Below are 14,912 nucleotides of genomic sequence, written 5' to 3'. Positions count from 1 at the left end.
CATTTGCATTTCAGGTATTTCTTAAACTGTGGTCTAAACAGACTAACAGGAAATGAAGCCAATCCTCTTCACCCAGCAGGTAGCAGGCAGTTTTAACCGAGGAAGAGGGGCCACTGGCAGCGTCAAATCCCTGTCTGTGTCCCTAGGCAACAATGCTTAGAATGAAGGGTGGTCCATGGGATTGAAGAAATGAAGGGGCGGGGGGTTGGCAATAGCCCAGCCAGAGGGAGCTCTCCGTATACTCTATTGTGTGATCATCACCAAAAGTCTTGTTTCCTTCTGTGACCCTGTTTGACCCACGTTACCCAATAATACTTTGTAATTTAAGTGTGATGGTAATAGGGGGCAGAAGGGGGGAAGATACCCTCCACGAACTGAGACCACAAGGATATCGGGAATACTGACTACAGGTCCAAACCCCAAACTGAGGCAAGTTAAGATGGTCACATTAATTAAAAACTAAATAACGGCAACAACAAAATATGGTGAGTCACAGAGCAATTGGGCAAATAAAAGAAATAAAAGATATCCAAATTGAAAAGGAAGAAATAAAATTATCTCTGCTCACAGAGGACATGATCTTATGTGTAGAAAACCCTAAAGTTGCCACTAAAAATGTTAGAACTAATAAATTCAGCAAAGTTGCAGGACACAAAATCAGCACAAAAGTAAGTTGCATTTCTAAACACTAATAATAAACCATCTTAAAAGGAAATTAAAAAAATAATTCCAGTAAATTAGTACAGCCACTATAGAAAACAGCATGGAGATTCTTCAAAAAATTAAGACTAGAACTACCATGTGACCCAGTTATTCCACTTCTGGGTATTTACCCAAAAGAACATGAAATATTGATTCAAAAAGATATATGCACAATTATGCTCATTGCAGCATTATTTACAATAGCCAAGACATGAAAGCAAACTAAGTGGCCATCAACAGATAAATGGATAAAGAAGATGTGGTACATATATACAATGGAATACTACTCAACCATAAAAAGGTGAAATCCTGCCATTTGCAACAACATGGATGGACGTAGAGGGTATTATGCTAAGTGAAGTAAGTCACATGGGAAAAGATAAAAACCGTATGATTTCACTCATATGTGGACTATAAAAACAAACAAATAAAAACTCATAGGGGCAGACCACAGATCTGTGGTTACCAGAGGGGAAGGAGAATGGAGGGAGGTCAAAACAGGTAAAAGGGGTCAATTGTATGATAATAGACGGAAACTAGACTTTTGGTGGTATATGTACAAAGTGTATATAAAGATGTTGAATTATAATGTTGCACACCTGAAACTTACATAATGTTATAGCTAATGTTACCTGAATAAAAAAGAAAGAAAACAATTTCAATTATAGCAGCATCAAAAAAGAATAAAATACTTAGGGATAAATTTAACCAAGGAAGTAAAGGACTTATACACTGAAATCTATAAAACATTGCTGAAAGAAATTAAAGAAGATACAAATAAGTGGATAGACATCCCATGTTTACAAATTGGAAGACTTGATATTAACATGACAATACTACCCAAAATAGTCTACAGATTTAATGCAAAACTTATGAAAACCCCAATGAAATTTTTTGGCAGAGATAGAAAAATTCGTCCTAAAATTCACGTGGAATTTCAAGGGACCCTGAACAGCCAAAAAAACTCTTGGGGAAAAAAAAGTTGGAGTTCTCACTCTTCCTAATTTCAAAGCTTACTACTAAAACACAATGATCAAAACAGTGTGGTTCTGCCATAAAGATAGATACATAGATCAGTGGAATAAAGTTATAGAGCTCAGAAATAAATGCTCACAAAACAGTTTTCAACACACATGCCAAGACCATTCAATGGGAAAGGACAGTCTTTCAATAATTGGTGCTGGGAAAACTGGATATCCATATCCACATGGAAACGAATGGGGTTGGGCACTTGCCTTATACCATTTACAAAATTCATTCAAAATGGATCAAAGACCTAAATGAAATGTTAATGCTATAAAATTCTTAAAAGAAAACATAGAGGAGAAACTTCATGACTTTGGATTTGTCAGTGATTTCTTGGATATGACACCAAAGGTACAGACAACAAAAGAAAATATAGATAAATTGGATGACATCAAATTACAAACATCAAGTCACAAACTTCTGTGATTCAAGGGATACAATCAACAGAGTGAAAAGGCAATACGCAGAATGGAAGAAAATATTTGCAAATGATATACCTGATAATGGATTAATATCCTGACTATATAAAGAACTCCTATAACTCAACAACCAAAACACAAACACCATAAATAAAAATGAGCAAAGGACTTAAGTAGACATTTTTCCAAATAAGATATACAAATGACCAACAAGCACATGAAAAGATGCTCTACCCCACTTCCCTCTGACAGCCTGCTTTAGCTGGGACATTGATCTTCTTCTGCCTCTTGTGGTCCTGCTTCTCAGGCCTCAGACTTGGGCTGGAATCTACCATCGGTCCCCCAGCTCTCAGGCCTTCAAAATACATCACTGGCTTGCTGCGTCTCTGGCTTGTAGGTGGTGGAACTTCTCAGCCTCCATAATCAGGTGAGCCAGTATCTTATAATAAATCTCTTTATCTATCTATCTATCTATCTATCTATCTATCTATCTATCTATCTATCTAATCTGTCTCCTACTGGTTCTGTTTCCCTGGAGAATCCTGACTAACACAGAAAGTAAAGGGCAAGGAGAGCATAGGGGTCAGGGAAGAGTGAAATTTTGTTTGAATGCAATTTTCCATTAATAATTTTAAGTATAAAAGAAAATCTATAATTTCACTATTTAAAATTTAAACCTATACACATGAAAACCCACCATAAACAAAGTTTATGACAAAGTTAAGACACATGGGGAATATAATTTAATTAAGAGGTGAAAGGATCTGGAGATATTTCCAAGAGAGAAGAAGAAAGGAAGGCTTTGGGCATCTGAGCTGAGCAGGTGTGGGGAGGAAGATGAGTGGACTGGGCTGGTGGCCACATGGCAGTGAGAAGTGCTTGGAAGGTAGAGTCTTCAGGTTTCTCCAGATTTCAATCAATCCCTCTGATCCTTGACAATCATGTGGTCTCTCTTATCCTGCAAATGCTAGAGAGCCTCCTTTTCTGAGTTCTGGGCAGAGTAGCACATGACACCACCCTGGGTGGGAGTGCAGGGTGGACTGGGGGTTGCTGGTTCTCAGTGGGGGGAGGCCCCTGTACTTCTGAGCTCCTGCACATGGGACCCAAGGAACTGCAGTCTCCTGGGTCCCGAGGACAGAAAGCCAAGTCTCTCTCTGTTCACAGGCCCCTCCTCTGGACATGAGACACAGATTGGAGAGAACAAGAGGGGAGAAGCCTCTTCTTCCAGGCTCTTCGTCCCCTAGCCTTACCTAGGCCTGGAAGAGCAAGACAAAGATGTCAGCTCAGCTGCAGACCAGAGCTCAGGGAAAGGGAACAGGACTGGTTTCCATGGAGCTGGGGCATCTCAGGGAGAAGAGCTGGAGGGGAGAAGGTGGGGAAATGCCTCCACCATGCCTGGATCCTCTCCCTGCCCCCTCCCTGCCCAGGGGATGGGCTCCCTGGGCACAGGGCATCTCCTGTCTGCTATCTCTCCCTCACCCTCTTGCAGGAATCTGTCTGAGCCTCATATCCCTCTGCTTCCTCCAGTCCCACTGGTTCTGGAACAGCTTTTTAAGGCAGAGAACAAGGCTGATTTCCCCGTAGAGGCTCATTGGAACCATGGGAGCAGCTCTACCGAACTCACAGTGACCCAGCAAGACCAACGTCCCAGCTGACCCGCCCTGTCCACTGCTCCCTGCCTTGCCAGCACTACTGGGAAGACAAAACTGCAGCCCACTGCCCACCCAATGGCTCTTGATGGAGGTTGGTTGTGGCAAAACCTCCATCTGGCCTGGGAATAGCCAAAAGCACAATACCCAAGGGAGAGACTTGAAAAGACATCTGGGTTCCATGCAGTACAAACAAGATTCCTCCAAGATACAGGGTGAGCAAAACTCTTAAAAATATTTATCTCAGAAACCACTAGCACACACACAATCCTGACATGTGCATAGGGGTAGGGGTGCTCAGGGTGGGCAGATCCCTCTCCCTGATGCCCTCCCTTTCTGCACCCCAGGGGTTCTCTCCTAGGGTTGATCACCACCTAGTTCATATAGATAGTGCCTTCAACTGGAGTATAATCTCAATTTTAAAAAGAAAAGAAAGAATTTGGGCATTAAAAACAAAGACAAACAACAAACAATGTCCTTGTGATGACGTCCCCACTCAGTGAAAAGGCCAAAGTCCTCACAGTGGCTTCCAGGCCCCTCAGCCTGCCCACCACCTCCTTCTTCCTCTTCTCAGAACTCACTGGTGCTCAGAGAACATTCATAGATTGTCCTGAGTGCACCTGGACTTCAGGTCATATACACTGGATGCTCCCGCCTGGAGCATCCCGCATGGAACCGCCTGGCCTGGTGCTCCCCTGGTCTGCCTGGCTCAGACTGTCTCCGCTGTGGCTTCTGCTCAAGGGTCCCCTCCAGAAAGGCCCTTTCTGTCCACTGACCTGCCCATGACCAGGACAGTGCCCTTCCATGACCTTGTGTCCCAACATTGTTATATTTCTCTTCAAAGATTTGTCACCACCTTACAGATGGTGTATTTGCTTAGTTGTTCAGTTTTTGTCTCCTTTCAGCAGAATGGAAGATCCCCAAGGGAAAGGTTACTGCCTGCTGATGGCTGCTGGGTCCCTGGGGCTGGACACGCCTGTCAGCTGACACTCACTTAATGTTGAATGAAGGAATAAAATTCTTGCCCATTAGGGAAAATAATAAGGGGATGGAAGGTAGGGAAAACGGATGAAGGGGGTCAAAAGGTACCAGATATAAGATAAATAAGTCCTGGGGCTGTAATGGACAGCATGGTGAATATAGTTAATTACACTGTGTTGTATATTTGAGAGTTACTAAGAGAGTAGATCTTAAAAGTTCTCATCACAAGAAAAAAAATTGTAACTGCGTGGTGATGGACGTTAATTAAATGAATTGTGGTGATCATTTTGTAAGATGTACATATATCAAATCATTATGTTGTACACCTGAAATTAATATAATGTTTTACCAGTTGTTGCCCTATCTACATGTATCTATCTTTCTACATTGAAGTATGAAGTATTCCATTCATTTTTGGATATCTATATTTATCTGGATGTACAACTTTTTGGATGAGAGATAACAGTGTTGGGACAGAGGGTGATGGCAGGGCACTCTTCTGGTTATGGGCAGGGCAGGAGCACGAAGGGCCTTTCTGGAGTTGACACTTGAGCTGAAGCCACAGCGGGAAGAGTGTGAGCCAGGCCAGACCAGGGGAGAGTCAGGCCAGGCAGTGGGAGCATCCAGCATATGTGACCTCAGGCGAAAGTGCACTTAGGTTGATTTTTTCCCTTTATTGTGGTGACGTTTTGCCCTTTAAACTGTAAGAGGTCAATACATTCTAGTCTCTTTAGTAGCAAAAGTAACTTGAAAGTGTTTTATTTATCTTAGCTAATAAGAGATGCATATTAGATTGAACATTAATAAGATAATTGTTTGTTCTCTGAACAAATAAGAGCAGAAAAGACTAATCAATCCCCTAAGAGTGAAATTCCAAGCATAATATAAAGTGGTTACAAACATGTATTTAATTCTTCTGCTATTAAGTCTTACCAGAACTTATCACGTTTTTAAAAATATGCAATAACTACCTCCTCTATATGCAAAGATATATTTGAGATACATTGAATAGCTAAAAGCAAAGTAAAATAAACAGAAATGAAAGGAAGTGCATTATTAAACCTAGAGGTAGGGAGATTTATGTAACAAGATGCAGGAGCCAAGAAAGAAAATATGGAAACGTTCGGCTGCCTAAAATTCATTCGGGTCACCCCACCTCTTCGAGCAACGTTGGCGGCAAGCGTACTTGAATCAATTAATGTCTGTCGGACGCTGCGGCCTTTGGTCTTCGGTCTTGGGTAACAGAAGAAACCCCTCAGGGCGAGACAGAGTTTGGCCGGTGCCCAGCAGGGGGCGCTGCGGGCTTGTCCCGGGACGTCCGCAGGCCGGTTGCTGACAGCAGCCTCCTGCTCTGAGGTTGGGCTTCGTGTTCACCGATGGGGACCCAGTGGCAGAGTCCGCTGCACCTGGGCTTGTGTATTCTCCAAGCAGTTGCTTCCTGACTGCCCCTGCCAGGGGAAAAACAAGCCCCAACCCTCCTGGCATCCCGGATCAGTGCCGATTTTGATGGATGCTCCTCTGCCTCACCTGCCTCACCATCTCCCCGGCCGACAGCTGCTGCCATCACTTATGTGTTCACATTCTTCCGGACGCTATTTTTACATTTCTGTTGACTTCCCATATATGCCCCACAATCTTGCAAAATACAAAGCAAAATAAATACATTATCAGATTTTTCTAGAGCGGCTGTCTACATCTTATTTTGTGGTGGCCGTTGTACTATTTTGACTGAGCTCAGCTGATCTGTTTGCAGAATTCTCTTCTCTGCGTGGTTTGGCTAGAGTGGGGCTCAAGAAAACTGTTAGGTAAGATCTGGAATGTGGATATAGTGCTGCAGCCATTGTTTCTGTGCCAGCTTCTTCCACACGTCACCACGGCACCGAGGTTAAGCAGGGAGAGGAGATAGGGCTCCAGTTGTCCATGGTCTGGTCCACACCGGGTTTCCCTTCCCAGCGGTGGGTCTGACTGGTCTAGAGTGAGTGCAGGCTCAACACGAGAAGAGCGGCAGTAGCCTGTGCAGACTGCTCGACCAGCCCACATCACGCTCTAAGGTACATCCTTGTTCTGTACCCCACACAGCGATTCCTCTTCTCTGATCAATCCTGCCTGACGCTCACCTACACTAGAATCCTCTGTCTACACATCAGCACTTTCTGTCTCCCTTCAGCATCTTTCAAATTAGTATATTCCTCTTGGTCTCCACTGCTAGTGCTTTTATTCAGACTCTGGATGTTACAGAAGATACTGTCAGGGACGGACCTGTCCATATCCCTTCAACACTTGTGCTTCTGTTTGACTTTTAGTTGCTGTCACCTGGGCATCTCTGGCCACCAGCACCAGAGTGGCAGGGTAGGACAGGAGTGTAAGACGCTAACTCACCCCAGGAGCAGCTCTTGGCCAATGACCGATGAGAGTTGCTGGATAAACACCCCAGTTCTCTCATCCCTCCAGAGGGTTATCTCTGAGGTGTGTGTTCTAGGATGTTTCCCAGTGGCCCCCAGTGGGATTAAACTCCAGTTGCCCAGAGTGGTAATTTGTTTTCTGCCCTCCTTCCCCTCCCTATCCTTGTTTCCTGGGATCTCCTCCCAAATGAGTTACTTGCACTTGATTCAGGATCCAATTCTTAAGAAACCCAAACTAAGTAGCTGGTCCTAGGACAAGTGGTCATAAGAAGCAGATCTTCAACATAAGATTCTGAAATTGGATAGCTCACCGGACAAAAAGATGTCAGGACCCCAGTGCTGGTGTTACTAAGTAGGGTGGTGATGACTCTAGTGTGCTGGGTACCCCAAGTAATGATTTTTACCTAATAAGACCTCACAGGTGGTAGATACATTGTGTTCAGGTGGAAGGGACTGCACTGACTAATTCAATATCTCTAGCATTTGAATGATATGGTCGAAGAGGTGATTATAAAACTGTGAAGTGGGTGGTTGTTGCTAAATGCCAACCAAGCACTGGAAGAAGGAAATGACAGGCTCAGGAAAGCCAATTGATCGGGGAGCCAGATGGCTTCTATGACAGTACTTAGAGACCTTCACAATCTGTGACCAGAGATCAGGCCAAAATCTGAGGGTGAGAGTAATGGAGTAAACAAAGTGACTGACTTCACAGCCACAGCAAGAATCCAACACCAAAGTCAGGTCTATGATAGGGAGGGCGTGGGACCTGAGACTTGGCATGGCAACACATCTAGCTGGAGACACTTGAGAACCTGTAACTATGATTCCCCTGAAACCTCTGGGCTGAGAGAAGTGCGCTTCTTCTTTGCTAGAGGCCTGGAGCTTCTCCTCACCTGGAGATAATGCAGCAATCTTACTTGAACATCTTTCAGGATTATGCTCGCCCTCTTCATGACATGTCCCATACATATCCCATCATTTCTTCTGGACTAATAGCTAATGTCAAGTCTCAGGGTAGCCTGGCTGACGAGTACTGTTTCTGGATGATGGGAAGGATGACACCAAAAAAGACCGAGGAGATTATGCCTAGACATATCTTGAGGGTGTTGGATCAAGAGGAGGGCAAAAGCCTGGATGGGGAGAGTTTATTAATGCCAGGCAATCTTCCCCATGACTCAGATGTTACCCAAATAACTGTATCAGAAAAGGCGGATATCCAGATAGTTTTGAGAGCTGTTGACACAGCCTCTGAGGTGACACAGAAGACAGGGCAACAAAAATGCCATCATGACCTCCCTATAGTTTATAGGTATACAAAAGCTTAGTAATAAATAGATTCTTTTCCTGTGTCTGTTTCACACTGTGTCCAATAGATCTGCCAAACTGGCCAGTCTGGACATATAACTGACATGGAAGTATTTACCATGAAGGCACGTGGTGGCCTCATGCAAGTGCCCCATACTACTTAGCTGGTAGACCCTCATATTCATTCATGACCTGTGGAGTAGGAGCCATTATGGTAGAAAAGGCCTACAAAATGCTAATGAAAGAACTCAAAGAAGACCTAAATAATTGGAGACACAGACCATGTTCATGTGTGTTCACTGTTCAAACATACTAAAGACATTAATTCTCCTTGAATTGATCTAGAAGCTTAACGCACTTTCAATCAAAATGTTTTGCAGACATAGACAAGTTTATTCTAAACTTTATATGGAAAATAGAAAGACTTATTATAGGCCAAAAAAATTTTGAAAAAGGAGAATAAATTGGAGGAATCGCTCTTCCTGATGTTAAGGTTTCCTATAAAACTATAGTCATCAAGGCAGCATATAGTCCACAGAGGGGTAGACACATAGATGAAGGGGACAAAATAGAGAACTCAGAGAAAGACTCACAAAAATGCACAAATGATCTTTCAAAGATGTACAAAAGTAATTCAATGGAGTAAAGATAGCTTTTTCAACAAATGGTGCTAGACAACTGGATATCCATAGCCAAATAAACAAACAAACAAACAAACAAACCTACCTTTGACTTCAAGCTCACCTTTCATAAAATTAACTCAAAATGGATCACAGACTTAAAAACTAAAATTGTAAAAGTATAAACTTTTAGAGGGGCAGCCGGTTAGTTCAGTTGATTAGAGTGTGGTGCTCATAACACCAAGGTTGCCGGTTCGATCCCCACATGGGCCACTTTGTGCTGTGCCCTCCTTAGGAACAGAACAAAACAAAACAAAAAAACTTTAAAAAGAAGCATAGGAGAAATCTTTAGGACCTAGACCTAAGAGAAAAATTCTTAGACTTGACACAAAAGAATGATCTATTAAAGGAAAAAAAAAAAACCTCAATAAATTAGACCTCACTAAAATGAAAAATTTTGCTCTGTGGAAGATCCTGTTAAAGGGATGAAGAGAAAAGTCTACAGAGTGAGAGGGGAAAAAACTGCAAATCACAAATCCAACAAAGGACTCCTATCTAGAACATATAAAGAACTCTCAAAACTCAACATTAAAAAAATCCAGTTAGAAAATGGGCAAAGACATGAACAAGAGGATATACACGTGGCAAACAAGCACATGGAAAATGTTCAACTTCATTAGCCATTAGGGAAATGCAGATTAAAACCACAATGAACTATAATTCCACAGTTATCAGACGGCTAACACAAAAAATAGTGAGAACACCAAGTAGCCGGTGGGAAGACTGTATCACTCTTTACATTCCCATTACAGCTGATGGCAATGTAAAGTGGTACACTCATTCTGGAAAACAGTATGGCAGTATGTTATAAAACTAAAAAAAGGTGGGGGCTAACCATACCACCCAACAATTGTACTCCTGAGTATTTATCCCCCCAAAATGAAAACTTATGTCCACAAAGAAATTTTTGTTTGCTTTTATTTATTGTTATTGTTTTTCGTTTGGTTTGGTCTTCAAACAATATCTAATCCCAGTTCACACATCCTAGTTATTTGTCAGATCCCTTTGATCCCTTTGAGCAAAGATTTCTTTTCTTTCATAATACTCACTTTCCAAAGCGTCCAAGCCAGTTTCTTTTCCAGCATTTCACAGTCTAGGTTTGTATGACTGTTTTCCCATGGCTCCTGTATTTCCTGAGAACTGGGAGTGAAAGCTAGAAGCTTGACTCTTCTTCAGGTGAAATGTTTTCAGCTCCATGAGTATGGAGTACTTCCTGTTTGCTCTCCAGCAGGGACCCGGGTCGGGTTGCCCCATTATGAAAAACGCCAGGCTTGAGCGCCATGTTAGGGATGACATCCAAATTTCCCCAACAGAAATGCCCGTGTTCCCTTTGTGACTAGAGTTTGTGGGGTAACACTTGGGCATTGTACAAATGCTGTGTGCCCCAATCACCCAATGGTTTTAGTATCCATTTATGATTGGGGGACAGAGTCCCAGAGAGCAGTTTCTAGGTTCTCGGCCTCACATGGAAAGGTGCTGGCTCAGGTAGTAGATAGTCATCAGCTGTGACTAGTTGGCCATCAGCTGTTACCGGTTAGCCATTAGCCACTGATATAACTGCCATGGCTAAGCTAGCAGGCAGCGGAGTGCGGGTTGCGGATTGCAGAGGAGTAGACGGCAGGTTGCAGATCGTGTAGCTCCTGCTTCCTGTGTCTCCAACGCAGCCACCAGCGAGAATATAGTGGTATGACTCCCCTATCTATGGCTCCGTGGGTGTTCCTTTTTGGCCTTACCATATCCTGCGTTCTTATGTGGGGAGCGAGAGCTGAGACCCCACATGACACCCTGCATGACAATGATCCTTGCCTTAATAATTACTATTATCACATTGAGGGTTTCAAAATAATGATTTTCTCATGATACCGCTCTTTTTCCATGTGTAAGCTCTTTCTCCATTCAGTGTGTTATAAATCATTATCCTTTTGAGAATTAGCTGCAGTCAAGTGTTTTTATTTAAATTTTTGAAATACTGAAAACAAAATTAAATGTACTATTTTTGACACATCAACAAGTTCCTGATAAGAGACAAATTTGAATGGGCTTGTTGTACTGGCCAAAGATAGAAAAAGTTATAACAATTGCAATGGATTTAAATACCTCAGATATGCTTATACCCATGAATATATGAATAATTATACTAACACAGTCAAGTTAGATGATGCCGACACACTGACTTGCTATTTTGATAGCTGGTAAATAAAGGGGGGAAGAGATAAAACGTTTATCCTGCCTTTACTATATGAATAGTCCCTCAGGTGACGAAGTTTTCTTTGTAGAAGTTTTATAACTAACGAGTGAAAGGGGAATGCTAGAATGAAAATATCCCCCATTTTTCATTCCCTAATGAACAAATGGATTTGGGCACTGTGCATACATCACAAAAATGCAACTTAGAATGAAATAAAAGGGCCCTCTGTATCCTAAAGTGCCTCCACATGTTAATTCCACCCTCCTTCTTTACGTGGAACCACCTCCTCCCAGCTCATCTTGCCAGATCATGTCACAACCACACTGGCCTTCGGTAGGCACAGAGAACCCTTGCATTTCACTCTGTTTAATAAGGAACGCTCCATTACCCAAGACTCCTAGGTCTCCCTGAGATCCCCTCCCCCAGGATCTCAGGGTCTAACTCAGGTCAGAATGTTTGGGTCCCCAGTCTTCAGTACCACTGGTGACATGTCCAAGCCCATTGAGTTCTGTGTTTCTGTGTCAAACTTGGGAGCTGCATCAAGCATTTCTGTGAGAGGACCATGGCTCTTAGCACCCCACACCCTTATGCTGTATCACCGTCTGGAGCCTTGTTGACACCTGGGGGCGGGGGGGCGGGGGAGGGGTGGGAGCTCTGTGTGGTACCAGGCAGCAGGTTCCAACAGTCTGGGAAGCCCATCCTCTCCAGCGTCCCTCACCTATGTTACAGATTTAGAAAGTTTCCCAAGTGTCCTCTTCCCTGCATTGACCTATTCCAACCTTTTTCTTTCCCCATCACTCCTGGTTGCCGGATATAATCACCGGCTTCATATGCCAGGCATCAGAAGGTGTGTGTGTGTGTGTGTGTGTGTGTGTGTGTGTGTGTGTGTGTGTGTGTAAGAGAGAGAAAGAGAGAGAAGTAGAATGCAGCCAGTCACTAATGTGACAGCTTTCCCTTATTAGGAAATGACAATGACTCCAGCCATCTAAAGGGATGCTGGAGTGGCAGCTATCCAAGAATTCGTTCCGTCATGCGTTCATTTACTCATTCATCTATTCACTCAACTTTGTTATATCTAGTGTTTATCATGCACATAAAATGAGTTGAACAGATCCTGCCCTCTGAGAATTTGCAATTAGTGTAGGAGAGAGACAAAATTAATTTAGAGCTATGTGGTAAGTGCTAAATATAGTTAGGAAAACACAGTGTTTGTACATCGCAGGAAGTCAGTAACTGCATAAAGCGGTCAGGGAAATCTTGCCCAAGGAGTGAGATTTGAGATAATTGTGGAACCCTAATTTCGTGCAGCCAGCTGGAGGACACCTCAAAGGGACAGGAAGCTAGCAGCTTAGGCAGAGGTTTGGAGGCAACCAAGAGAACCAGGTGTTGGATCAATTGTAGATGGCTTAATGTGACACCGACAGTGAGGGGGATGGGACTTGGCACAGAGTCTGGGCCAGACTCCAAAGGGTGTATCATGATAAGGAGTGAGTTTTTCTCCCTTCACCCTGTCCTGTCCTGTCACAAGCCATAGGCAGCTGTTGCTCACTTGGAATGTGAATGCTCCAAATTGAGATGAACCACAAATGTAAAATACACACCGGATTTTTGCAGATTCAAAAAAAGAGTTTAAACCATCTCATAACTAATTTTTATACTGATTGCATATTGAAATGATAGTATGTGGAATGTATTGGGTTAAATAAAATATATAATTAAAGTCACTTCACCTGTTCCTTTTTACTTAAAAAAAAAATGTAGACACTAGAAAATTGAAAACGACAGGTGTAGCTTGCCAATGTGCGTTTGCAGTGGGAGACAATCCAAAGTTAGAGAGGAGGAAGGCAAGCAAGACTGGATCTGGAAATAATGACGATGAGGAGCGGAGGGTACAGGCTGCAGTAGAGGGGATGTGCAGGAGGCCAGGTAACAGTCAAGGTGAGAAATGACTCAGAATGAATGAAAGGATTGGACAAGGGAGAAGGCCAGGCCAGGAAATAGTGATACTACTATTTTGTTGAGTACCCATGACAGTTAAGCCTCGGTAAGCACTTTATATAAATTGGCGCTATTATTATCCTCATGACACACAACATTGGAAATGTTGGCCTACAAATCAAATGCCCCTTCTAAGGCTGACCAGAGCTAAGACTCACACTCTGACTGGCCCCAGGCCCGAGTCCAGGGTCTCACCCTCCAGAAATCTGGTGCAGCAGAGGCGTTAGGATGATGGGAGCCCAGCCTGACTCCTGCTCTCTGGGTTTCTTGTCATAGCATGGAATCCTGGAATCACGACAAATGAAAGCAGGAGAAGGGTAGGTTATAGGCAGAAGATAGAGATCCTTTGGGATCACCTAGCTGGCCTTTAGAGACATGGGCTTGGAGTCCGTTCCGCAGGGACAAGGCCTGATGCCGGAAGAACTCTGTGCTTTGTGGATGTGGGAGATCAGAGGGCACCTGGAACATGGCACGAGCTGAGACCATTGTTTTACAAAAGAGACTCGGGCCACACATGGAAGGGCCAATATTAACATGTTTTTACCTTTCTCTGGGAATCCCTTGGGGTCTTTTTAGCCATGATAAATGGACGTTCTTAGAGCCAAGTTTGGGGTCACAGAGGAGATAGTTTTCCTCGCATCTCTCTGTACATAGTGACACCACCCAGGGTCTCAGGGTGCTGAGCTGTGGGCCAGGGTGCAGGAACCCACCTGTTCCCTTTCCCCCAACAAGCCCATCGGTGAGGCCACACCCCTCCTGTCTCCAGGTCTTTCCATGGGTCCAGAGGTGTAGTGTCCCTGGGGTCATCAGGCAGGAGGACTTGAAGGTCACTGATTAGCCCACCAAGCATGGTTTGCTTGAAACCTGGAGGCAGGAACTGGGGTGTTTCTCTGGAGCAGGGGTTGGCAAACTGTGGCCAGAATGCCATATCCGGCCTAACCTTGTCTGCAAATGAGGTTGAATGGGAACAGCCATGCCCATCTGTTTACCTATTGTTTGTAGCTTCTTTCATTCTGTAAGGACAGAATTCAGTATCTGAGAGAAAGATCATATGGCCTGGAAAGCCAAAATTATTTACAATCTGGTCCTTTATAGAAAATATAATTGACAGCTCTGCCACTCTCCTGCACAGAAGAGTAAATGCATTTCTCTCACCTAGACCAGTGATTCTCAATTGGGGTGATTTTGCCACCCTGGGGGCATCTGGCAATGCCTGGAGACATTGTTTGGTTGTCATAACTGGGGTGGGAAGGTGCAAGGACTGGCATTTAGTGCATCGAGGCCACGGATGCTGCCTTACATCCCACAGACACAGGACTGCCCTCCAACAAAGAACTGTCTGGCCCCAAATGTCAGTAGTATCTGCTCCAGACCTATTACTTGGCACCCACTGTCCTCTGCAGGCAGAGGCCCAATACAGGCATTTCTAATCTTGTTTACCCTGTATCTCCAGAGAAAAATCAGGTGACAGCAGAGGGTCTTGTCCTCGGCCAGAGCATCCCCCCAAGGTGTTTATATCAGCACCCTGCCCCCCATAACCCACAAGAGCAGGCGCTCCAGCC

Source organism: Rhinolophus sinicus, linkage group LG16 (assembly GCF_036562045.2).
Source record: "Rhinolophus sinicus isolate RSC01 linkage group LG16, ASM3656204v1, whole genome shotgun sequence".
NCBI classification, from domain to species: Eukaryota; Metazoa; Chordata; class Mammalia; order Chiroptera; family Rhinolophidae; genus Rhinolophus; species Rhinolophus sinicus.
This window is presented reverse-complemented; position numbering follows the sequence as displayed.